Source organism: Chlorocebus sabaeus, chromosome 10, assembly GCF_047675955.1.
Source record: "Chlorocebus sabaeus isolate Y175 chromosome 10, mChlSab1.0.hap1, whole genome shotgun sequence".
NCBI lineage: Eukaryota > Metazoa > Chordata > Mammalia > Primates > Cercopithecidae > Chlorocebus > Chlorocebus sabaeus.
The window spans coordinates 61,406,756-61,430,861 of NC_132913.1; the positions used below are offsets into that span (position 1 = coordinate 61,406,756).

At 35.4% G+C, this 24,106-nt stretch overlaps 1 protein-coding gene and 1 pseudogene across 2 annotated transcripts in view; one reads left to right on the top strand and one right to left on the bottom strand.

The window, feature by feature from the left end:
* Window positions 1–24,106, bottom strand: part of OLA1 (Obg like ATPase 1) — a 175,213-nt gene that overhangs the window by 89,077 nt on the left and 62,030 nt on the right. The window lies entirely within an intron of this gene.
* On the top strand, window positions 705–11,530 carry LOC119625041 (Y-box-binding protein 1-like; annotated as a pseudogene).

A 24,106-nucleotide genomic window follows, 5' to 3' on the forward strand; every position in this document is an offset into this window, starting at 1 on the left:
TAACAATGTAAACATAAATGTATTATATGCCTATAACTTACATAGGCCTACTTATACACATGCTATATATAAATATGCATGTGACTAGCATAAAGAAAAATACACAGTGGCCTAGAAATAAATGCAAAACAGTAAAATATAAGAACTTTATTTTCATTTATCTAAAACCTTACTGCTTGACTAACAGATTTGGATGAAGACAATAAAAACATACATTGACCAGGACCAGTGGTTCATGCCTATAATTATCCAGGTATGGCAGCACACACCTGTGGTCCTGGCTACTTGGAAGACTGAGATGGGATGACTGCTTTAGCCCAAGTGTTCAAGGCTGCAGTGAGCTATGATGGCACCACTGCACTCCAGCCTGGGTGACGGACTAAGACTTTGTCTCTTTAAAAAAAAAAACACACACACACACACACAGACAGATAGACAGACACACATACATACATTTGCACCCTGCATATTCTCTTAATCAACCAAAGTAGTCAAAAAAAATGTACTAGACCACATCTAGATAAGCTTACACTAAAGAAAAAAATTTTAGCAATGAAACTGATACCCTTCCTTCTTTTACTGACTGCTATGTAAAAAGCACATTTTAGGTATTTAGGGAAAGATGAAATTAAATGACATGACCCATACTGTCAAGGAGTTTACAGTCTAGTTGGAGAAATAAGACAAGAATATGTAACTAAACCATGGCATCAAAAAATGACCCCTACATGAAGAAGGCTCCTAATCTCAAAGGCAGGAAACGTGAGCAAAAGGACGACAGAGGGAGCTCACAGAGGATATGGACCTTAAAGGACAAAACTTAGCTAGAGGTACAGCAAAGGCAAGGGTGGAATACATAAAGTACATTCAGGACACAGAGTAGATATATCTGAGGAAAATTTAGAACAGAAAAGAAAGCACTGGAAAACATACTAACGCTTAACAATGAAGAGCATTGAGTACCAGGCAGAAAATGGAATTCCCAGGAAGGCATGAATGTTTTACAACAGGCAGTAACATAATCAAATGCAATGACCCTCAAGCAGTGATACATCTAATTTCTCAATGGCCATATCACAATTAAAGGTGATATGCCAAAGATGTGGTCCTCTGGAATAACGGCAATACTCGTGGACCTTAAGTCCTTGTCCCATACTAGGCTATGAAGGTATTATTGCTTCCTATTTAATAACTGTATGCTTATGTGTTATCTTTTTGTTTTACAGTTAGTATAGGACAAAACTGAATATTCACTAATGTTCAGCTACTGGTAGATTTTTATTTGTGTATATATGTTTAAACCATGGCAACAATATATACTTCTAAGTAATACTATAATGCTGATAAAACTTAAGTTAGAAATTTAACAAAATACACATAATTATTTTCTGTTTTGTGAAAAATAGATTTTTAACCCCTCTGTGATATAGGAAACCAAGTACTGGGGCAGAGTCACTAAGTGATATAATTATGGTGAAGAATCACTGCTCCTGTAATCCCAGCATTTTGGGAGGCAGAGGCGGGCGGACTGCTTGAGTACAGGAGTTTGAGACCAGCCTGGGCAACGTGGCGAAACCCCCATCTCTACAAAAAATACAAAAATTAACTGGGTATGGTGGAGCATGTCTGTAGTTCCAGCTACTCAGGAGGCTGAGGTGGAGAATCGATTGAGCCCGAGAGGTCGAGGGTCCACTGGGCCTTGATAGTGCCACTGCACTCCAGCCTGGGCAACAGAGTGAGACTGTCTCAAACAAAGAAAAGAATACTGCTCTTAAAGGAAGAAACTGGAAGAAGAAAAGACTATAACAGTTATTCTAAAAAATCTTCTAGTGTGCAGATGATTCCCAGCCCTCTCCTTGATTCTGGATTACTAGGGAGAAGCCTGGGATTCTGCATTTCAAAGAAAACATATGTCTGAGACAAGTGATTACAGGGTCACACTGATCAGAAAAACAGAGCCCCAGCAACAATTTATTAGTAACGTCAGTTAAGTGGTAGTGAAAATAGAATAAGGCAAAAAAGAAGAGAAGTACTTCCAGAAAAGACTGATAGAACTTGATGACAGATAATAGCAATAATATAAGGTAAATCAATTTTATTAATTAAAAATAAATAGGCCGGGCTCAGTGGCTCATGCGAGGTCAGGAGTTCAAGACCAGCCTGGCCAACATGGTGAAACCCCGTCTCTACTAAAAAATACAAAAATTAGCCAGGCGTGGTGACAGGCGCCTATAAATCCCAGCTACTTGGGAGGCTGAGGTAGGAGAATCACTTGAACCCGGGAGGCAGAGGTTGCAGTGAGCTGAGATTGCGCCATTGCACTCCAGCCTGGGGGACAAGAGTGAGACTTTGTCTCAAAAACAAATAAAAATAAACAAATAAATAAATGTATGGGTGCCTGCTTAGAAAGCTGATCCAAAAAAAAAAAAAAAAAAAAAAGTTGTTTCATTTAGAGTACAAAACTGCTTTATTTAACCAAATAAACTGTTTAAAAATAAATAGAAATGAAACTTTTAAAATGTAGTGACACAATCTGGCTGTGTCCCCAACCAAATTTCATCTTGAATTGTAGTACCCACAATCCTCATGTGTGGTAGGAGGGACCTGGTGGGAGGTAACTGAATCATGGGGGTGGTTACCCCCATTCTGTTCTTATGACAGTGAGTTCTCACGAGATAATGATGGTTTTATAAGAGGCTTTTCCCTTTACTCATTCTGTCTCCTGCTGCCCTGTGAAGAGATGCCTTCCACCATGATTGTAAGTTTCCTGAGGCCTCCTCAGTCTCATGCAGAACTGTAAGTCAATTAAACCTCTTTTCTTTATAAATTACCCTGTCCTGGGTATTTTCTTCATAGCAGCATGAGAACAGACTAATACACACGGCATTTAATAAAGTTTCAGTTTGTCCTATGCCCTGACTTTCTCCCACATGGACAAGGTTAGAGTTGGCAACTACACAATACAGAGAACTAAGAAGGGGTTTGGATACCATTCTGTTTTATGTTTGGTGATCCCACAAAGTAATATATCGGTTTCATTTTCACAAACAATAAGCTTCACCACATATTTAATGAAGAAGAAACATTTTTATTACAACTGTGGTAAAGAAATTTCATCAGAATTATACTGCTCTAACTCTCATAATAGTGTGATGTTTTAAACCAGTATTACGAGGTATTACCAAGATAAGATAAATGTATTTTCCAGTCAATAATCAAAGTAAATAGGTTCTTAAAATATTTTAAATGTAAAATTTCACAGGTATTTTCTCCCCTCTCCAAATTCACAGAATTATCAATAACAATTTCAAGTTTATCACTGATAGTTAGAGCATTTGTTGTTTAGGCATCAGCATCTTTCTATATCCTATCTATACTCTCTTCTAGCTCCCCAACTGCCGCTTAGGAATTTAGGTAACTTCAGGTAAGATTATTTTATCTGCCCACAGTGACTACTGAAGGATTGGGCATGTGATCTAAGCTGGCCCAATGGAGGAAATTTCAAAATTTATTGCAAGACTTGAACAAGGTCACTCTTTCTCCTCTGACAGATGTGAACTAAAAACCACATGGCCGGTGAAATGCAGGAAGCCATGTTACAACCATCAGAGGAATCAGCCAAAAGATGAGTAAAGCTGGCCAAAAGGTAGAGACAGAAAGAAATTAAGACCTTAGGGAAAGTTCTGAGACAATGCACTAATCATGTACTGCATGAAACCATGTATGTTATCTTCTCAGTAACTGCAAGCCAATATATATAGACTACCTTTATTTTTTAAGCCATTTTGGACTGGAATTCTACTGTAACTGAAAGTATCACAACTCTTATATTACGCTTCCTACCATAAATAAAACATTGTAATAATGAGTATCTACTGTACCATATTTAAAATGGGATACAGAAAAAATAACGGTGAAATGCATAAGGTATATTCAGAAAACAAATATGTCTAAGGAAAATACATCCAACTGACATAAGAGGTGAAAGAAAGGGTATGTTCAGGCCAACAACAGTCCTGTCTTCAGAAATTGTGAGTTCGGCCATTAACTTGCCCAAGGTCATATAGCCAACAATCTTTTTCAAAGGTTTTTTCATTTCCAAACACTGATAATATGTACTGAAAAAAAATTGTGACGCAAAATTTCTGACACAAAGAAAGTATAGAACAAATGCTGATCCTATTCCCACCTTTGCTGGAGAGTCCATGCCAAAGAAATTCTTGTTCCCTTCCATCTAACCAAATTCTATCCAGTTTAAGTTTTCCTTCTTAAACATAAAATAATTTGTTTAAATAATGTTCAAGCATTTATCACATGCAAGAGTATCACCTATCAAAGGACTGGATTAGCTTGTCAAATTAAATAATTTCAGTAACAGAGACAAAAAGAAACACACTTTACAAGAATGAGAATGCTGGCCGGGCGCGGTGGCTCAAGCCTATAATCCCAGCACTTTGGGAGGCTGAGGCGGGCAGATCACGAGGTCAGGAGATCGAGACCATCCTGGCTAACACGGTGAAACACCATCTCTACTAAAAATATAAAAAATTAGCTGGGCACGGTGGTGGGCACCCGTAGTCCCAGCTACCCGGGAGGCTGAGGCAGGAGAATGGCGTGAACCCGGGAGGCCGAGCTTGCAGTGAGCCGAGATGCGCCACTGTACTCCAGCCTGGGAGACAGAGCAAGACTCCATCTCAAAAAAAAAAAAACCAAAAAACGAATGAGAATGTCGTTCCTCTATTCATTGTCTAGCAAATGATTTACTATTCATAACTCAAATGTCAGGCTGGGTGCAGTGGCTCATGCCTGTAATCCCAACACTCTGAGAGCCTGAGGCAGGCTGATCAGTTGAGGTCAGGAGTTTGAGACCAGTCTGGGCAACATGGTGAAACCCCATCTCCACTAAAAAATATAAAAAAATTAGCTGGGCGTGGTGGCATGCGCCTGTAGCCTCCAGCTACTTGGGAGGCTGAGGCAGGAGAATTGCTTGAACCCAGAAGACAGAGGTCACAGTGAGCAGAGATCATGTCACTGTACTCCAGCCTGGGCAACAGAGTGAGACTCCATTTCAAAAAAAAAACCTCAAATGACACCTCCTATTACTTATCAGAAGATAGTATCTGATAAATTTGTAGCTAACTGTTGAACATCTAATTTTTGACCTAATTCAGAACATTCCAATTCACATACTAAAAATAAGCCAAATTATTTACAAGTGGGACCAAAATTTACCTCCTGTACAGGAAGAAAATATGACAGGGCCTCTGAGAAGCAGTTTCTTAGACAGACTGAGTTTCTTAGACAGAACAGATATCAGATTTGAGCAAGCAGATACAAGAAGACAAGGAAGCTCTCCTTAGAAACCCAACTGTGGGAGTCGCAGTACTGGTTCACATACTTGGGAAACATGATCTGAACATGAACTCTCAACAGCAACAACAACAAAGATTGGCAGCCAATTCAAATTCCTTCGGTGTATCACAGATCTAGGTAAATGTTTACTTGAATGGGTCTCTGATTTCCTAGAGGAAAGTCATTTCTATTACTACCATAGCACCGTGCAATAGTGCTTCCTTTTGTCATTTTGCTAAGTATTGCCATTTATATGATTTTAAATATCTACAAAATTGTGCTCTGTAATAACACAGATGTCCACAAAATTTATCTAAGTGAAAATCATAACTATTATCTTTAAAGTATGGGGGCACAAAATTGTGGCAGATTATATTTCTTATACTGTTGATTTACCCAACTACTACTCCACTTTATGGCCCCAAATTACCCTGCTGAAAGACTGTACTAACTTCTTTAGGGGAATTTAATAAGGGCCTTCTTTATGGGAAACATATTTTAAAGTTCCCCTCCTTTCTCCTATAACCCCCATTTAGTTAAGAATTCACTTAATATCTTCTTTTATAATCGTGTCATAATAATTGTTATGCAAGATAAAAATTAACTAACATTAGAAGGAGTCAATAATTATGTCTTAAGGAAATGTTGAGTAAACTGAAAAAGAAGAGAGGGAAAGAACCCACAAGCCAACACAACATTTAGCCTATCCCCAGAAAAAAAAAAAGTGCCCCATTAGACATCAGTAAATACAAACTAGTTACAATTTAGTCACTATCATACTGGACTGAATCTTTTACATCTTCTTCAATTCATCCTCAAAGGCTACATGAGAGATAGGACTCTGGCACAAGTCAATTCAGAATTTATAGAAATACAATCCTTAGGCCAGGAGTGGTGGCTCATGCCTGTAATCCCAACACTTTGGGAGGCCGGGGTGGGTGGATCACTTGAGGTCAGGAGTTCAAGACCAGCCTGACCAACATGGTGAAACCCTGTCTCTACTAAAAATTCAAAAATTAGCTGGGCATGGTAGTGCACGCCTGTAATCCCAGCTACTTGGGAGGCTGAGGAAGGAGAATCGCTTGAACCTGCAAGGCAGACGCTGTAGTGAGCCGAAATTGCACCATTTTACTCCAGCCTGGGCGACAAGAGCAAAACTTCATCCCCCCCCTAAAAATATATATATATATATATATATATATATATATGTATGTGTGTGTGTGTATATATATATGTAATCCTTATAATTTTCAGTTACTCACGTGGTAAAACTGTATTACATAGTAATTAAGGTATGATGGTAATAAATTAATACTAAAGATTAAACAGTGTGTAATAATCAACATAAGATTATTATACTTGGTAGTAAGTTAAAATTAACTATAAATCACAAATATTTTTTCCTTAAGGTTCAAAACCCACTGTCTTAGTATGCATGCTATCACTATAGGAAGTAAAGTACTGGTGTATAAAACTGATAAGAAGTGCTACTGACTTATTAGGTAGCCTAAAATTCCAACCAAGGGCTTTCATTTTCAATAACGGCACAGTAAGATCTCACTGGAAAACTACCACTGACCATCCTGGTGGGGAAAAACACTATAAAACACAGACAAGATACAAAAAGCAGCTACCTAAAGGCACTGGAGAGCAAAGGAAATCAGAAAGACTGGTTAGGAGTACCTGCTCAAAGAAGGGGAGTTATATGAAGGAAATTCATCTTTTCAAGGCTTTTAGCTTGCAACCAAGTATTGTCAACACAGGGCAAGCTACAGATAAATTAGTCTTTCTGTCCTGGAGAAGCAGAAAACCAAAGCTAGGGAAACTGTAGCAATGGAAGAATGCAAAGAGAAGAGAAAGAGACAGGAAAAATAGATGAAATCCCCTCAGTCTACTCACCTCTTTGATACCAGAACTCAATCAAAGAGGTGGGCAGACTCAAAGCAGATCAGCTAAAGACGAAGTGAAGTGAGACTGGAGCTGCCATCTAAGAAGTAGAGATTGTAGTTCAAACTGTCTACTAATACAAAACCAAAAATCAAAACAAACCCCCTACACATATGACAGAAAAACTGGAACCTAGGATCACCAAAACGTAACATTCATAATGTCCAGGATACAATCCAAAATTACCTAAGAAAAATCAAGCATAATGCTATCAGAAAACAAGTGAGATTGAATTTGAGATGATCCAGATGGTGGAAGTAGCTAAGAAAAAATGTTAAGTGCTTATTAAAACTATCTTCAATAAATAAAAGTAAATTATGCACACAATGAATTGGGAGATAGGCACTCCCAGCAGAGAAATAGAAATGGCGGGAGAGAAGGAAGAAGAGAAGAAGAAAGGAGGGCAGGGAGGAAGGGAGACAAATTTAGAACTGATAAACACAATATGTCTGTCTATCTATCTATCTATCTATCTATCTATCTATCTATCGATATAACAGCCAAATTAAGATGACTAAGGAAAAGAATACGTCAAAGATAAATCAACAGAAACTAATTCGAACACACAGAAGACAGAATAAAAATGAACAGAGCCTCAGGGACCTACTAGATAATATAAAATGGTCCAACATGCATATAATTTTTCTTTTTTTTTGAGACAGAGTCTCGCCCTGTAGCCCAGGCTGGAGTGCAATGGCGCAATCTCAGCTCGCTGTGACCTCCGCCTCCCAGGTTCAAGTGATTCTCCTGGCTCAGTCTCCCAAGTAGCTGGGATTACAGGCATGCAACATCATGCCCAGCTAATTTTTTGTATCTTTAGTAGAGATGGGGTTTCGCCATGTTGGCCAAGTTGGTCTCGAACTCCTGACCTCGTGATCTGCCTGCCTCGGCCTCCCAAAGTGCTGGGATTACAGATGTAAGCCACTGCGCCCAGCCCCAACATGCATATAATTAAAGTCCTAGAAGGAGAGGGGAAAGAGATGGGGAGAAAAAAAATTTGAAGAATTAATGAATAAAAATTTACACAATTTATTGAAAGCAATTTATAAATTGAAGTGCAATGCTAAGACATACAATAACAGAGGTATGACATAAATGTCAAAGGTAAAGAGCAATTCTTGAAAGAAGCAAAAAAAAGTTTCAATTAATCATTGATTTTTTTCATTAGAAATTAAGGACAGAAGAGAGTGCAACAATATTTTTAAAGTGCAGAAAAAAAATTAAACCTGTCAACCAAGAATTTTATATACAGCAAAAATATTCTTAAAGAATGAATCTTGTAATAAAAACATTTTCAGATGAAAGAAAACTAAGATAATTCATTGCCAACAGCCCTGTGCTACAATTAATGCTATAAAAAGGTCTTCAAAGTTAAAAGAAATGATAAGTAGAACCTCAGATTCTCAGAAAGGAAAGAAAAGCATCAAAAATGGCAAATATCTAAGTAAGTGCAAAAGGGTTTTTGTTTTTTCTTTTCATGGTTTCCTCATAATACAAATATGTTTAAACAAAAGTCATTTATGATATACTAAATGCCACCGAAATGTACATTTTTAAATGGTTAATTTTAGGTAATGTAAATTTTATCTCAGTTTTTTAAATTGTGGGATTTACAATATGTGTAAAGTATTACACACAACTATGGCATAAAAGACAGGGAGGGAATATGGGATTATAAACTTGGAAGTTTTCTATATTTTACATGAAGTGATACAATATAAACTGTAAACTATAAAAAAAACTAAAAGGCATCTGTAAACAAACTGAAAAGTTAAGGATGTATATTTTAATCACTAGAGCAATCACTTAAAAAAAGTGAAATCTAGTTGGAATCGAAGATGAATGTTAAAATAAAATCCTAAGAAATATTGAAATAATCAAAAAAAAAAAAAAAGTAGAGAAACAGAGGAACAAACCACAGAAGCAACAAATAAAACACAAATAAAAATTTACAAATCCAAACCTATAAAGTCCATTAGGCAATGGAATAAGCACTTTAAAAGATGTTTACTATCAGAATTGATAATAAAATAGAACACAATCATATGTTCTGTATAAGAGATACATTTTAATATAAAGACATTTCAAGCACAATGGCTCACCCTAGTAATCCCAACACTTTTGGGAGGCTGAGACAGAAGGATTGCCTGAGGCCAGGAGTTCAAGATCAGCCTAGGCAACATAGCAAGCTCCCATTTCTACAAAAACTTAAAACTAAAAAATTAGCCAGGCATGGTGACATGAGCCTGCAGTCCTACTTACTTGAGAGGCTGAAGTGGGAGGATTGCCTGAGCCCAGAAGTTTGAGGCTGCAGTGAACTGTGACTGTGGCACTGCACCCTAGCCTGTATAACAGCACAAGATTCTGTCTCCAAACCAACCAACAGGGATAGGTTGAAAGTAAATGGATGGAAGACAGTAAGTATAAGACGGCTATAGTAGCTGTATTAATATCAGATTCAATTGATTTTAAAATAAAAAGTACCGCATATTTTTTAATGAAAAAAAAATTCATCCAAAAGGCATAATATTCACATAAGGCATAATATACACATAATGTATATGTGCCTAATAACAGCTTCAAATTACAGGAAGCCAAAATTAACAGAAGTAAAGATGAAATGAACAATTCTACAATCAGAACTGGAGATCTTAATACCCTTCTCTTAACTAAATTGATGGAACTAGATGAAAAAATCAGTAAAAACGCAGAAGATACGAACAACGCTATTAATCGTCTTGAACGAAATATTTATAGAACATTACATTCAATAATAACAAAACGCGTTCTTTTCAAAAGCATGTAGTTCATTTGGCCTAGACTATGCATAGCCAAAAAACAAGTCCCAAATTTAAAAGAACTGAAACCACGCAGAGGATGATCCCTAACTACAAAAAAATTAAATTAGAAATCAATAACAGTAAGAATGCTAGGAAAGCTCCAAATACTTGGAAATACACAAACGTTTTAAGAATCAAGGGATCAAAGAAGTCACAAGAAAAACAAGGAAATACTTTAAACTAAGGGATAATAAAAATATAACCTATCAACTTATGTGGGATGCAGCTAAAGCAGTGCTTAGAGAGAAGTTTATAACTTTAAATAATCATATTAGAAAAGAACCTCCAAAATTAATAATCTGAGTTCTCACCCTAACAAACTGGAGAAAGAAAAAGTAAATTAAAACCAAATAGGCGTTTGATGGGCAGCAGGAGAGGACAGTGGACTCCAGAGAGCAGCCCCCACCCATCACAGCTTCAGGGCTTCACATGGGAGGAGCTGCAGCCGGCGCAGGCCCACTCACCACCTCCGCAACCACTGGGGAGACCCAGCAGCCGCCGGCGCCCCCTCTCCCCCCACCCTTGGCGCTGTCAACGCCAGCCCAGCACCAGAGGCAGCGGGGAGCGGGGGCCCAGTCGGTCTCATATAGACCAGCAGGGACAAGAAGGTCATCACTACGAAAGTTTTGGGAACAGTAAAACGGTTCAATGTAAGAAACGGATACGGATTCATCAACAGGAATGACACCAAGTGAGATGTATTTGTACACCATACTGCCATAAAGAATAACCCCAAGAACTAGCTTGGCAGTGGCGGAGCTGGAGAGATGTGGAGTTTGATGTTGTTGAAGGAGAAAAGAATGCAGAGGCAGCCAGCACCGCAGGCCCTGGTGGAGTTGCAGTTCAAGGCAGTAAATATGCAGGGGACTGTATCTTTATAAGTCCCTATCTACCTCCTAGGGGTCCTCCAGGCAACTGCCAGCAGAATTACCATAATAGTGAGAGTGGCGAAAAGAGTGCTCCCTAAGGCCAGGCCCAACACGCAGGGCCTAGGGAAGGAAAAGTTCCCACCTTCCTACCTCCCAATGCGGAGACCCTGCACTCGGGGAGAAGTGCTGGAGGGTACCCACAACCAGTGGGCAAGAGAACAAGGCAGGCCAATGGGGCAGAGTAGGTATCGAAGAGACAGACCATGATTCTTCAGGGACCCTCTGCCAAAGGTAGTCTAGAGAGGACAGAGGTGAAGAGGATAAGGAAAAATCAAGGAGATGATACCCAAGGTCAGCAGACACCTCAGCAACAGTGCCACTACAACTTCAAGTATCAGTGCAGACAACCTGAAAACTCTTGATATGGTTTGCTTGTTCTGTCTCCTTCAAATCTCATGTTGAAATGTAATCTCCAGTGTTGGAGGTGGGGTCTGGTGGTACATGCTTGGGTCATGGGGGCAGATCCCTCATGAAAGACTTGGTGCTGTCCTCACCATAAGGAGTTCTTGCTCTGAGTTGAGTGCGGTCTGGTTGTTCAAAAAAATTGTGGCACTCTCTCTTGCTCCATCTCACTTGTTCCCTCTCTAGCCATGTGACATGCCGCCTCCCCCTTTGCCTTCTGCCGTGACTGTAAGCTCCGAGGCCTCACCAGAAGCAGATGCTGGTGGCATGCTTCCTATAGGACCTGCAGAACCATAAGCCAAAATAAACTTACTTTGTTTATAAATTACCTAGCTTCAGGTATTTCTTTATAGCAACGCAAAAATGGACTAACACAACTCTAAACCACAAGATGGCAAAGTGGTGAAAAACGTCAGATCGCCAGCAGATAAGGCTATCTACTATCTACCATCATCCTGTTTAGTCATCTAACAAGAAGAAATGAATATAAAATTCCAGCAATAAGAAATGAACAAAAGATTGGAGCTAAAGACCTTAAGTACTTGCTTTTAGTACAATGATCAGATAACTAGAACTATTTGCATTACTTATGCAGCGTGAGGTTTTTATTACTTTTACCTAAATATGTTTCTTTCTGTTAATAACAAACATATTTTTAAGCCTGTTTTTTTCTCAATCTGCCTTTAAAGAAAGGTTTTTAAATTGTTTTATATTTGTTCAAGTTAAGATTTTTAAGAACTTCATTTGAAATCTGTGATAAAAATTTACAACTTGATTTTTTTATAAATCAACAACCTGCAAGCACCTATTAAAAAAAAGGTCTTAAGTAATTTTAAAATACCCAAATAGGTAGAAAGAAGGAAATAACAAAAGATATGAGAATAAACTGGTGAAATAGGAAATGAACAAAGAAAAAAAAAATCAGTGAAATCCATAGTCCTTTAAAAAGCTCAATAAAATTGATAAGCCTCTAGATAGACTAATCAAAAAGAAAGACAAAAATTACACTTCATTCTAACATCACAAAGGAAAGAGGAGACATTATAGGTCCTAAGTCATTAAACATATAATGAGAATATTAACAATTTTATGCCCAATAAATTTGACAGCTTAAATGAAGTAATCAAAATGCTAGAAAGACAAAAATTACCAAAACTGAACTAAGAAGAAATAGAAAATAAGAATAGTCCTACATCGGTTCAAGAAATTGGATCTGAAATAAAAACCTTCCCACAAAAACAAAATAAAAATAAAAAATAAAACTCCATGCCTAGATGGCTTTAATGGTAAATTTTATCAAGCATTTAGGGGAGAAATAACATGAATCCTCCATAAATTCTTCCAGGAAATCAAAGAGAAAATACTTCACAAGTGATTTTACAAGGTTCATACTACCCTGGTATCAAATTCTGACAAAAATTACAATAAAAGAAAACCACAGAAACAATAATCCCTCATTAATACAGATGTAAAAATCCTTTAAAACATTTTTAGCAAATCAAATTCAAAAGCACACAGGTTTATTTATAATGATAGAGTGAGTTCATCTTGGGAATAACAAAGCTTACCATTCAAAAATCAGTCTATGTAATTTGCCATATTAATAGAATAAAAAGGAAAAACCAGATCATTCCAATAGATAAAAGAAATTCATTTGACAAAATTCAACACCTATTCAGGATAAAAACTCTCAGCAAACTAGGAATAATGGATAACTACTTCAACCTGATTAAGGGCTTCTAAAACTAACCTATAATATCACTTATAATAGCAGAAAAATATTAAATACCTAGGGATAAAATGAACAAAATATGTATAAGATTTATACTCTGTAACCTATCAAATACTGTTGAGAAGAGACCCAAATAAATTTAAAAATTTATCACCTTAATGGATTGGTAGTCTCCACTGACAGTTTCAATACAAAGTCAAAAATAAAAAAATTCCATCAAGCTTTTTTTTCAGGTTCTTAAATTTATACAGAAATGCAAAGGAACTAGAAAAGCTAAAGAAATCTTAAAAAATAGGGAAAGGGTCAGAAGACCTACACTATCTAATTTTAAGACTTACTCTAAAGCTATAGTAATCAAGACAGTATAGTATTGCCAAAGCAAATAGATCAATGGAACAGAATAGAGTGCATAAACTGACCTGCATTTGACCTCCTAAAACAGTGAATTGATTTTTGACAAGGTGCCAAGTTAATTCAGTGAGAGAAAAAATATTCAACAAATGATTCTGGAAAAACTATGCATCTCTATGGAAGAAAATTAACACCTTACCCCATGCCATATGCAAAATTAACTAGAAAGATGATAGGCCCGAATGTAAGAGCTAAAGTTATTTAATATTAAACTTTAACAAAAGAAAATATCTGTAACACTGCGCTGGGTAAAGACTTCTGAACCAGACACAAAAAACACAAATATCAGAGAAAATCAGCTGATAAAATGAACATCCTAATGAAAAATTTTGTTCTTTGAAAGACACAATCAAAAAAAAAAAAAAAAAAAAAGCCACAGACTAGGAGAAAATTTCATATAATATATACTTGACAAAGAATTTGTATCTAGAATATGTAAAGAACTCTTTCCACTCAAAATAAGACAAACAATCCAATTAAAAATGGACAAAAGATTTAAACAGTCACTTCACCAAAGAAGATATACAGTTTGGAAGTAAGCAAATGAAAAGATAGTCATTACTAATAGGCTGGAAAATAAAAATGACAGCCACAATGAAGTATTTTCTATAATGCCTAAACTAGAAACAATTGACAATATCAAGTGTTAGAAAGGATGCGGAGGAACCGGAACTCATATTGCTGGTGAGAAATCAAAATGTTACCGTCACTTTGGAAAACAGTATGGCAGTATTTTATAAAGCTAAACATACAGTTACCATACACTTCAGCAATCCCATTTCTAGATATTTACCCAAAAGAAATAGAAACATATATCCATACAAACATTTCTACACAAATAATTCATAACAATAAAAACTGGAAACAATTCAAATGTCCACCAGTTAATGAATGGACAAGCAAACTGATAATATTAACGGCTACATAGTAATAAGAAAGTATTAATGTACACAATATGAATGAATATCAAAAACATTATGCTAGGTTTAAAAAGGGTCAAACAGAAAAAACTATATACTACATGATACTACATGAAATTTTAAATATAATAAAAATGCAACAATAGAAAGCAGATCAGTGAGTACTTAAGGATAAGGGTTAGGGGAGAGGATCGACTGCAAAAGGACACAAAGAAACATTTTAGGATGATTGAAACATTGTGTATTTTGACTGTGATAGTAGATCTACAACTGTGTACAATAAACTTCATCAAACTGTACACTAAGAATATATGATTTTTGTTACATGTATATTTTACCTTAATGTTGTCTGGAGAAAACACCATACAGACAAACTTGATATACATACATTATTTTTGATAAGATTTCATACTTGATTACTAAAGTTCACCATTATAGGCTGATAGGAAATTAACTAAGATTGAATTTTACCTATTTTGAAATCTTAACATGGGAGAATAGCAGTTTATAATAATTTGCTGTTAAATGAATTTCAAAAATTATTAAATCAACGAAAGTTGATTTAATAAAAACAAAAATTGGAAAAGATATCAATTTAAAATACATGTCACAAATAGGCAAATAAAAAACAATTTGAAGGGAAACAATTTGCTATAAGTGGATTAATTACTTTCTACTTCTAATGATTTGGGGATTTCCTAGACTCATTCTCAATGACTAGGGGCTTTTCTAAACTCCTTCTCAGGTCCCCCTGTGCTTATGCAAGAAGGCTCTTGAAATAGTACTCTAGGATATTAAAAGCTAAACATTTCATCATGGTAAGGGTCTTACACCTAGAAAGACAAAGAGCTTTTTATCACAAAAAGTGGGAGGTATGGGGATGAATTAAAATAAAGAAAACAACACATGTTTCTGCAAAAACTTTATTTTCAAAAAGAACCATTTTATTTTAGATGCTAAACTCATCAATTCAAAATTTTGTTTTCAAAAGATTCCCTCAATAAAGCAATTCATTTCTGTGCTATTTAGTTTGCTGTATTTTTACAAGCACCAGGCTGAGCAAACCATGATTGAGAGAAGCCATCTTATGCACATTGCTGTTGTCCCACATCATTCAGAACAAACCTTTTTAGGTCGTTAACTACCACAGGAGTGCTGATTACACAGGCACCAGCAATTTCCTAACCAATGACCACCTGAACAATGATGTGTTCAGCTTCTCAGACCCTGCAGCCTTTCAAAGGTGAATCATTTCACAGTTTGGAACTAGATCTCCATAGCAACTTCCCTTTGAGGGTTTTAGAATCACCATCCAGTAATTCTATGATCATCAAGCTCAACCATTCCCAATGGTTCTTTTCACAGCAGATGGAAAAGGAAGCCTTGAAATTTTACAGTCTATTTCAAGCAATTCATCTGGCAGCCTATTAGAATTCAAAATATTTCGACCTTCAATCACAAAGCATGTTATCTGAAGCTGTGGTGATCTCAAGTCAAGACAAGCAGACGTTTTAGTCTAATCATCCATGATGAGAAGAGACTGACAAAAACTCTTAATTCAACCACCATCAAAATGCTTATTTTAACTGCATGAAAGTCTTTCAACAGGCAATGAAAACACACCATGTACCATTTTATCACAACCTTCTGTTCAAGGAAAATATGAATTCTGAATATTGACATGGATCTCTGCACTTCTTAGACTGCTTGGAACAAATATGTTTCTTAAAAGTTAGCATAAATCCAATTTAAGAGCACTATTATCCTCTGCTGCAAAAGCTAGAAACCTTAAGCAAATAGCAATGGACCTTTGACAAAGTCAGCTAGCTTAATAAAATCAAGTACATTTGGATTTCTTAAATTTTTTTCAGACTTTTGACAAAGTCAGCCAGCTTAATAAAATCCAGTACATTTGAATTTCTTAAATTTTTTCCAGACTTTTGACAAAGTCAGCCAGCTTAATAAAATCAAGTACATTTGGAGTTCTTAAAATTTTTTCAGACACAACCTAAAATGATTAATCAGAAAATTAATATCAACTCAGGAAATTAATATCAATTAAAAGGAAAGAATAGATCTCAAAAAAACTTAATTTATAAAAAGTTGTTGACTTTTCCCCAATTCAACTAATTCTCTAGTGATTTCAAATATACTAGCCCTATTTTTAAAATATTGAATTAAACCACATAAAAAAGCTGTACATTTCAAATTGCTACTAAACTACAGCTAATTTATCCAAACTCATTTTACACCTAAAGGTTCAATGCTATGTAATAATTTCATTAACATTCAGTATTTATTATAGGTATTAGCCAAATACAGGTATTTATTTCAGTATTTATTATAGATGTTTGGTGGCATATTATAAGCCTATGCAAAAGTTAAAAACACCTATTTTCTATTTATTAATTAAATCAAAACACAGCTCTCTGGGAAGAACTAAACTAATTTTATGAATAAACTAAATCAAAATAAACACTGGTAAAACAAGACAATTTTAATTTATAAATCCACTCCTTCCACAAAGGAACACTATAAATAATCACCAGTTTCAAAGCCTGGTGGAACTGGTGGATCTGGAAAAGTAAGATAGAAATTTAATTAATTCATGAGCAAGAAAAAATACAGTAAACATACTCTACTTCCTTAAGACAAACATACACTTGATATGATCAAATTGTTATTACTTTCTGCATACATTAGGCCAGCTAACTTAAACTGTCTTTATATGGGCCTATGAACAAAGTACATTTCAAATCACATATATAGTATATATGCTATTTTCTATTCAACGTCTTTAACCTAAACTTTATGTTTGGTTTAAATGTCTAATCACAAAATGAGAAGATGGCAAAATTATTTTATGTTGTAAAACTAGTTCCAAAAAACTTGTACAAACTTGATAAACTCCTGACTTCTGAAACTAAGTACAAATTTACAAAGAAATAAGCAATTTATCAATTATTTCAATAAGAACAAAATTAAAACTTTGCTCCTAAACAGTATTACCTTTTATTTTCAAAAGTTCCACTTCCACCAGAAAGGAATGAGTATAGCAAGAAAGATGCCATATCTTATCCATTTCTTACTTGTCTTATTTTGTATTGGTTTAGTTTATGATCTGAGTTATATAACTTATATTAAAACTACATTAGGTATTTTAAAAAGCAAATGTGAGTAGCGATTTTAACCAAAGATAATGCTTAAGTTAAAAGCATAATGAATGGGCAGGAAATTATATGCACAGGAGTGTATGTATTTTTTAACTGTAAGTAGTTTATTTTACACATATCCAGGATAAAACATTACCATGAAAAGAAAAAAGAAAAAAAAAAACTTAAAAACTAAATTCCTAAAGTGTAACTTTATGGTTACAGTTTGACAAACTGTGAGAAATGACTGGCTATTGTACAATACATTAAAGTTTAATAGAAACATTTGAAAATAGTTACGCATAAGTACTCAGTATAGTATACTGACTTCAGTTTATTAAATATTCAAAACTTCATGTCCATATGCTAGATATTCAAATATATATATTTGTTACACTAAAGGCTGATTTATGGGAACCTTATATTAACTTAGGAATACTTCTTTAAAAAACTCTTCAATATCAACAGTTATGGAACCTATAAATATTTTTGCTGAATTATCTGAAAAACAGAAAAAGGTTCATGTGGGATAAACATATAAAGGTTTTTAGACATATCTACTGGGTAACAATATTATAATAAATTTCCTAAAACTACATGCTCCTTACATAGCAGATTTACTAACATTTACTTACTGACTAAATCTGAATTGTAAAGAATTTCATCATTTGTCTTAATTGTTCCACTGGGCTTTGAACTTCTTAAGGACAGATATATTATGAATTTTACTAACCCAGACCTTAGGGTTTGAGATCTGACATTGTAAGCACTTAATAAATGTTTGCTATCAATTATTAGACAGTAGTGATAGCTATAATTGAAACGCTCCATGTTTCTGAAACATTCTGGACTGGCAACTTTTCACTTGCAACTCACATAATGAGAACCAGAAATAGAAAGAGAGTAATTTAATGAGAAAGCATAATAAAATAGAAAAATATCTTGATAGAGCTTAATTTTTACTTTTCTCCTTTCCTCACAAATTTATAAGAAATCTGCTTCTAGGTTATAAGCTAACATAAACTACTGAGTCTTACAGCCTAGGGCAACCTTAAGTTTATTTTATAACATATAATCAAGCAACATACTGTAATTGAAGCACACTGAAAACAGCAGTTACTAGCTAATTAACATTAGCAGAAACATTTTTCTCAATGAAGGTTAAAAAAATCTAAAGATTCGATAATAAAAGTTTGTTATAAATATTATATTTATGTGGGCAACTATTAATATTTTACCTTCAGTCTAATACTGAGACAATCAGAAAACAAATGTATCCATTTCTATTCTTATCAATAGCTTTATCTGCATTTTGACTACAAAATGCTGGGAACGGATAAGTAAAACCAGACTCCTCAGCTTTAAGTACAGCACCAGAAATCCAGGCATATTAATCTGAGTACAAATTTGTTGTATGTGTGTTAGTGCTCTATTTCTTCAATCAATATAGCAAAAGTGTAGTTACCACAATACTTGACCTTTGACTGGGGCAGCAATCTAAAGGAAAGCACCTCTAGCAAATGTGTTATTCCTCAGATAAGACAGCAGGATGCAGTATAATGGCTAAAACCTTTTTTCCTAAAGACAGTCACGCAGCTTCAATGACATTCTAAGTCTTCACTGTCCTGTGGACACAAAACTTGAGGAGAACCCTTTTCTACTGGCCTACCTGGCCCTAACTGAATATTCAAGTATGAAAATACAAGTTACACTGGAATTTCTGCATACATCATTTGATCCTGGCAGTCTGGGAAAAGATAGAAATCAAAAGTAGTAAAATAATCTGTTTTAAGAAGTGTCCATGATAAATACCAAAGTTTTAAAAACAAACAAATCCTAACTGCATGTTTTGGTTAAAGAGGTTGCTTAGTAGCAAGTGATAAAAGCATTTAAAAATGCACACACCCTTTGACTCAGTACTTTTAGGAAATTATCATTTTAGTACTTTTAGGTATTTATCTCAAAGGAAAACAAATCAGGCAAGAGGACAATGGTACATATAAGGTATGTACAAGGAGGCTGGTATTATCATTCACTCACTCATTCAACAAATATTGAAGAGCACCCCTGTACCTATGGTCTTGGATCTTACATTCTAGTATGGCAAAACAAATAATAAACAAACAAACAAACAAAAAAACCATGATTTGCTAATACTTTATCACAGAAAATGATGGAAAAGGAGCAACTGGCAACATAGAGGACACTGGTGACATAAACAAGGGCATTTTAAAATGCTCTTTTGGGAGGAAAACCTCACTGGAGTAGGTTTTTAAAAGGAACAGAATGTGAAGAAGTGGAGACAACCTCTTTTTAGCTTTGTTGTGAAGGCGAACAAAGAAATAAAACAGTAGCTGGGGAGAAGAGGGAATGAGGGCCAAGGGACTCTGTTGTTTTGTTTTTCTTTCATGTTCATTTTTTAAAGATGGGTGATATTGCTGCATGTTTGCAAGTTCATGGGAACCAACTAGAGAGAAAATGTGACACAGGTAAGAGGGCATGACAGCAGGATCACAGTCCTATATGACAGAGGGAAGCAGATTTCATGTGCAAGTGGATGGGGTTAGCCTTGGCAGGGACAACTCACTTGTTATAATCAGAGGGAAAGGTAGAATATATGATGCAAGTGGATGTAGGGTGACAGAACTCAGACAGCAGGCCTCACTCAGCTTCATGGCACTCGCATTTGCTGTTGCCTCTGTTTACAAATATTTACGTGATTTGTTCCCTTACCTCCTTCAGTTATTTACTCAATTGTCAATTTCAGTGAATCTCTCCTTGCCTTTAAAACTACAAACTCCACCCCAACACTTACTATACTATGCTCCTTCCCTACTTTTTCTCCTCAGTATTTATCGCCAATCTAATATACAACATACTTTACTTTTTAAACACCTTGTTTATTGTCTATCTCCCTCCTTTAGCATATAAGCACTTTGAGGGCACAGATTTTTGTTTCGTTTGTTCACTATCATATCCTTGAGTGAATAAATTGTGGGAAAAGAGGGAGGTAATTCTTTTCTGACTGCTTCTGTTTTCTCAATAAAATAAGGAACTGAAAGAGGGGAGAAAGAGTTAAATATTTGAAGAACTAAAAATCTGAAATGACCTAAATATCCATCATTTAAGTAAACTGTGGTATGTTCCTATGACAAAATGCTACATAGCCATTAAAAAGAGTTAAGAGTGATCCACATGTATTATATGCAATTTAATTTCTTTTTAAAAATCTCTTTCAATTTCTGTGAAGTACAAATGGGTATTGAGGAAGGTGCACACATATGGCAGCAATGGGCCACTTCACCTACAGTACAAATGTATTACTGTGGTCATAATTATCAGACAGAAAATAATTTTTGTTTCTCCTAAATAAAAAAAAATCCCTGTTTTCATCCCTCAATTCACCATCTTATCAACAACCTTCCCAAGCAGGTCTCTCCAGGTTAGGGCTGTCTTTTTATCCTGTTTGTAAGATGCCATGCAATATCCAAGATGTTTTGAGTTGATTTGATGGTGACAACAAAACTGTCAGTTACTCCATCCCCAATTACCTCATCTAATTGTGGGAGTTAAACTAAAAGTTTTCCATAAATGCCAGAATCTCACTGTTTGTCAAATAATTTAGTTCACTGAAAAGTGTGTACTGCCTCAGTTAATAAAATGTTCAAAAGTTTCACTGTTAAGTGGCTCCATACAATCTCTAAAAATGCCATTTTTTTGAAAGTCCAGCATCACATCTTTAATAAAATGGGACACTACTTCAGCAAAAAAAAAGGTCAATCTTGGCTAATATAACTACTGTATCTGCACATAACTTACTCCCAGAAAAAAATACAACAAGTGCAGTTCTGCGGGAGGGATTAGTTACAATGTGTTGGCATACCAAGACTCTAAGTTAGCAGAAAGTAGGCCACTGGCATCAGAATGAGCTGGCCAATAGCAAAGCCAGACTTGATAATCCAGCCATGAGCTGTGCAATGATGAGCCAAACTGAGACCAGAAGAGTTCAGTCTCTCTTGGGTTTCTTCAGATATTTCAGGAAGTATGCACTAGGGCACAGAAAACATGTAGAAAACAGAGCACACAAGATCCAGGTTGGAAAAGTGAGAACCCTAGTTGGAAAATCTGAATTCACCACTTAGCATTAGTGGCCTTTATCTCTCCATGCTATCTGTTCAGTACTCCCAAATAGCTACCTTATCCCTCTATCGAATACCATACTCCTCTGATAATTAGACTGTTCTCATTGATGTAGAACTAGTGGTACTGTCATGTGTAAGAGGGCAAAAATAAGCAAACGACGATTTTGATCTAGATGCTACCACTTACATGTTGGAAGTGTTAAGCAAGTCAAAATCTAAGTCTCAGTTTCCTCATTTGTAAAATGTAAATAATAGTAGTACTTTCCTCTTAGGATTAAATGAGATGATTCATGTAGAAGGCCTTGCAGAGTCCTGATCTCAAGTGGAACTCAATAAAGGGTACTCAATATCTCTTCTTCTCATTAATACTATCAGAAATGTTCAGGTCTCCAAAGATAGGAATTTAGCTTTGATTTCCAAATCAAGATGACCAAAAGAAAAACTGGGGCTTTGGAGTTGAGACACAGGTATATTCTTTGATTTCATTTCTTCCTCTCTTGTTCTCAACCAGCAGGCTATACTCCATGCAACTAAAGAAGGAAATTCCAGCCTGATTCTATGCTGGCTGCTCAGCTGTCCATAGGATGAAAGTTTTTTATAAAAATCCAAGTATTCAATGTTGGTCTGGTGAACATGAAGACTGACATCTATCAAATTAAATTTAGCATTTAAAAATGAGTGTTTTCTCCTCTGCTTTGAGAGTGGCCTAAGTTTATCCTGCTTTCAAAAGAAAATATAGAAAGGAAAGAATAGTAACTTCACAGTAGAGAAACCTGACCAACATTACCTTAACCAAGCAAGGAAGATCACTAATGGCATGTAGTTATCACGTTCTCCACGATATGATGTGAAGTATACTTTACCTCTAAAATATTCTTTCCAAAAACCCACAACCCAATCTAATCATGAGGAAGATATCAGATGAGCCCAATATAAGGAATAATCTATAAAATATCTGAACAGTGAAGTAAGTCAAGGTTATGAAAAATAAATAAAGACTAAGAAACTATCAGGAGAACAGAGAAGACTAAGGAAACATGACAAGTAAATGTAATGTGATACCCTGGATTGAATCCTGGAACAGAAAATTGACATTAGTGGAAACTGGTGAAAGCTAAATGAAGTCTAGAGTTTAGTTAACAGCAATATACCACTGTTGGTTCCTTAGTTTTGACAAATGTATCACAGTAAAATGATAACATAAGAGGTAATGGAAACTGAGTGAGGTGTATATGAGAACTCTGTGTATTATTTGTAAAACTTTTCTGTAAATCTAACACTGTTCCAAAATAAAACATTTATTTCAACAAAATGGGCAAGATATTCAGACTATATTAAACAAGAAAAGCAAGTTTAAGCATCATATGCATAGTATGTTCTCAAGTTGTTTGAAAAAGTAGCTTTATTTTAAATTATAAAGTAATATGTATGTCTACAATATATGAAGAAAATACAGATATATTAGCTAGGGTAAATAAGGCTATGGAAGTAAAAGAGATTCCAAAATATTGTGGCTTCACAAACAGAAAAGTTTATTTCTCTTTCATTTCAATCTTAACATAAATGGTCCAGCTTGGTGGAGCAGCTCCCTGTTCCTCGTAGTCATTCACAGATTCAGGCACTTTACAAGTTATGGCTCTGCTATTCTCTAAGGCACTGTCATCATCTGAATGGTCTGAGTACTTCCAATTAAAACAGCATAAAAGGAAAAGAGCAACTACTAGGAAAGGCACAATGTCTTGAGATCCAGGCCAAAAAGTGTCACATACCAATTCTTTTCACAACCCATTGCAGAAAACACAAACACATATTCTCAAGGTAAATTGGGAAATGTAGTAAAAAAATAAAATGAAATGAAATGTAGTAAAGATGAGCAGCCATGTGCCAAGAAGAAGGAGAGCATGGATTATGGTGGACAACTAGTAATCACCATTAAAATACGTAGGCAAAAGAAGAAATCACCTAGAAATCTATGACCACTGTCAACATTCGAATACTTATTTTTTGAGACTTTTTTCCTATGAGCCTTTTTTTTTTTTTTTTTTTGGTTAAACAAACCAGAATGCTTCCATGTATAACCTATTTTTTCACTTGTAGTGTGACAGACAGCTTTCCACTTTAATACAGCCTGCATAGTATTCCACTGCACTGAATTAATGTGCTAGATCCAATTTCCTCTCATCTGTATTTTACCCATCTTTCAAGTATTTCTTTAAAACCTACCTCATCCAGGAAGGCTTTTGCTATGTTGAGTTTATACATTCATTCTACTGATGCTG